Below are 3661 nucleotides of genomic sequence, written 5' to 3'. Positions count from 1 at the left end.
ATATCTCGCTTGATAATGATCAGAATTAATCAGCTTACGAATTGTTCGATGGTAAGTCCAGGTAGAGTTACCCCTTGCTGTAGTGTAACTCAGGATGTTGTTACCCTACTCTTGCACTAGAGTTACCCATCCTTGGACCAAAAGGTATGCAGCAATGGAGACCAGTTACCCTACACTAAAATTCACTTATTGTTGAGAATTTCAGATCAAGTGACAAGATTGCTTGTCATGTGAAACTACAGAATGTGTGGAACTCTCAGCCTGTATGGATTGCTCCCATTCAGCTGGGTGAGTTCCGAACAACCTGTAACATAGAGGTGTGGTGGATAGTACTTCAGCCATATGGGTTACAGGATACATTGAGCCTGGCTTCCAATTAGCTAAGTAGACCTGTCTCTCTTGCTTTGCTTTATTACTATGGAAGCCGTAATTATAGCAGATTTCCGTGTCGATGAAATCTTCAGCAGCTCCTGAAACAAGCATTGCTTATATTGTTGTTCCTTCATTCATTTTGTTGTATATCTTAGTCTTGATCATCACATAATCCCTGTCTTCTTCTCCTCATTGCGTATATAGCGCTGGATAGTAGCTTGCTAATATGATGGATTTTCCAGGTTCGCATATCGAGTCTTCCTGACCAGCTGTTACTGGAGACCCTTGTCTTTTAGCGCCAATTAGTCCAGGGCAATAATCTCATGGATGTTGTATTTCATACAAAATTGGTATTGATTGTTTCCAGCAGCATTGGTTCCTTAGTCTCCCTTGTTTGGTCGGCTCCTGCACTCCCGTATCCTCTATCCTGCTTTTCTGCACTTAATCACAGTTTCCCATTTGTCGTTCTGGCATAGCATTTCTTGGATAGGTATGGAGCTGACCCTGCCCCTGCGTTGTCCAATTCCATTGGTATACCCGTTTACAAGGGACTGCTCTCTCTTTGAGTTGCTTATAGTCTGAATGTCTGATCCATGTTCTGGATTATTTGGCCACCCTTTGTGCTATTGTTCTCTCCCAGTTGTTTTGAACCATTACTACTCGGCTCTCTTTATTGATGGACTATCTTGTAAATCTTTCCAACATCTTGAACGTAGTGTTGGAATTTCACTATGCGGCTCATTGCTGGTCGCTGCAGTTCCTTAATTGTATGACGTAGATAGTGGCATCACCAAATTCTGCCTCATATTGGAGAAATCGACATTTGTTCCAGTATGATGAAAGCTGTTATTTCCTTGTTACGGTTTTTCCAACTTTTTTCAGGGTGTTTCTTTGGCATTAAGATCGCCAAATCTTTTGAAAAATTGTGGCCTTGAATCTGTCATAGATGACCCATTCCCTTTGCTTCAGTCCATCTTGGAAGGGAATAATCCATTGTGCCTTAAGTCCTCTTAATAGTGCTTCTAGATAGGGAATTTTGATATTGGCATGTTGTTCTGCATATCCTTTGACAGTGAAGTTTCCTTTACATTGTACTAGGAATAGTGATAGTTTATCTTTGGCTCCTTCCTATGTGTCTGGTTTCTTTGTGTTTATCTTTTGGAAATTTCCTGGTCCTGCCATTGTATTATGTAATGCCATCAGGGCGACTGAAACAGGGTTTCTGTCATTTGTAAGAGATGGCTTCCTGGTAACAGAGTGGCTGGGGCTGGTACTGACGGTACTGCTGAACCAGACATTCTTCATTATTGTAGGGTTCCTGCAGGCAAGCCATTAGCTGTTGATCTATTTTCTGGTGTTACTGGACTTGCTACCTTCGAGGGCTGGGCTGAAACATGATCTAGGGCATCGCTAAATTCCACTAGATTCAGGGTTTCATCATTGAGGTCAATATCACCTTTGGTATCAGGATTGAGGTAAGGTGTCATGTATTGTTTGGCATCGCTCTGGGTGATACTTTGTGAAGAAGTTATGCTACTGTTGATAGTGAGTTCTGGACGACGTGAACGATCCTTCGGTTCTTCTTCACCTTGTCCTAGCTCTAGGCATCGGTATACGCTTCCAATAGTACAAGACCATATACTTTATCAGGAACACGTATCGTAAGCTATTTCTAACTCTTCTTACTGAATAGTAGTCTTGTCAAAGTAGTAATAAAAGTTGCGATAATAATAAAGAGCATGGAGGTATTTTATATTTTGTAAAGTAATAAGTAGGAAAAGTACTTAGAATTCAATCTAAGTTTATTTAAACATGTACAGCCAATTCTGGCATATGAGGAGCCCCAGGGCCGGGCCCCGAGGTAATCGCATCCTAGATACTACTAAGTATGAATTAAGTAAACTTCAAACGCAGTACCTCAAACATGCCCGCGCCATGCCACAACGCAAACACTACATAAAAACCAATAACAGGAAAATAGAAGTCCACCACTGCCCAGCCTACCTGCCTGCTAAGTTATGCATATAAAATACAGAAATCCAGTACAGGAACCTGAATGTGACCCCGTGATAAGCTCCTCCACACTAGAAACCCTGCTGAGCGCGCTCACTCAATGGTCCTGGGAGACCATGTCAATCACTCTGGCACCCACTCCTATCGGTAAACAACAGAACAACCCAAAACCTAAACGCAGAGAACCGAGAGAAAGCCAACTTACAGAACAAAGGGTCCCTAGCCCAGAGGTTATGAACAATCGTAGATAATCTGGTGTGGACAACAGTAGCAGCGCAATCCAAAAAGCAGGGCAAAAGTAGCCACTATAATGTAGTCACCAAGCCATTAACACCTTGCCAAACATACAAACAAATTTAAGTCACCTTCCAACTCCTCGATACCCACAACAAGTCGTGAACTGGTATAGGAGATGGCCCTTCCAAGTGAGAACCAAGTGGCTAGGGTCAGGTCCAGTCTTGCTTAATGCTGTGCTTCTTATTTCTTTTCCTCTTCAGACCTGTGGGTGTCGGCCTAGTAACAGGGTTAGACGGGCCACCCTTATCACTACCAACCACTACAGCAGGGACGCCACCAGACGGAATATCCCAAACAGACACGGGCTAAGCCACAGAGTACTCAGGCACCAGCCCCTACAAAAGGGGTGATAACACCGTGGCTGGTGTCACCAGACCAAGATCCACACTACATACACATCGATCGAGCGGCTCAACCAGACCCAACGTATCAGGAACTGATCCACCTACACCACCACTCACAACCGAAGCTGCAGCAGGAGCCAGAACAGCCAGCAGCTTCACATTCCCCCAGTAGCTTCTCTACAAGACACTGAGAATTCTCAGAGTCTAGCCCAACCCCCCCAACCCACACCACCATAGTAACTGGAGTGAAAAAGGGGACAGGTAAACAGGGAATAATCATAGAAGCTTCAGCGGCCAAAATCGTGACCACATGGCAAACAGTTGTACGTTTAAAGGCCAAGGCAGTCAACAAGGTGGATATCTCTTTCGCAGCTCGATGGAATCGCTGAGAAACAATGGAGACATGATGCCGAAGACGAGAGACTTCGGCCTCTATGGCAAAGTTCTTGTCAAGGGTACGAGATAGAACTACTGACAAGCTTAAAGTGGACATGGCACAGGGGGTGGATGCTCACTGAGCCATTGCCACTATGAGGAAGCAACGTAGACTTATAACCGAAAGGATGAGCAAAAGGAACAAAGAAGTTCCAGTAAACATAGGAGAAGGTATAACAACGATGCCCCAGGAAGGTAAT

Source organism: Tuber melanosporum, assembly GCF_000151645.1.
Source record: "Tuber melanosporum whole genome shotgun sequence assembly, scaffold_185, strain Mel28".
In the NCBI taxonomy this organism is placed as follows: Eukaryota; Fungi; Ascomycota; class Pezizomycetes; order Pezizales; family Tuberaceae; genus Tuber; species Tuber melanosporum.
Note: the sequence above shows the minus strand (reverse complement) of the source record.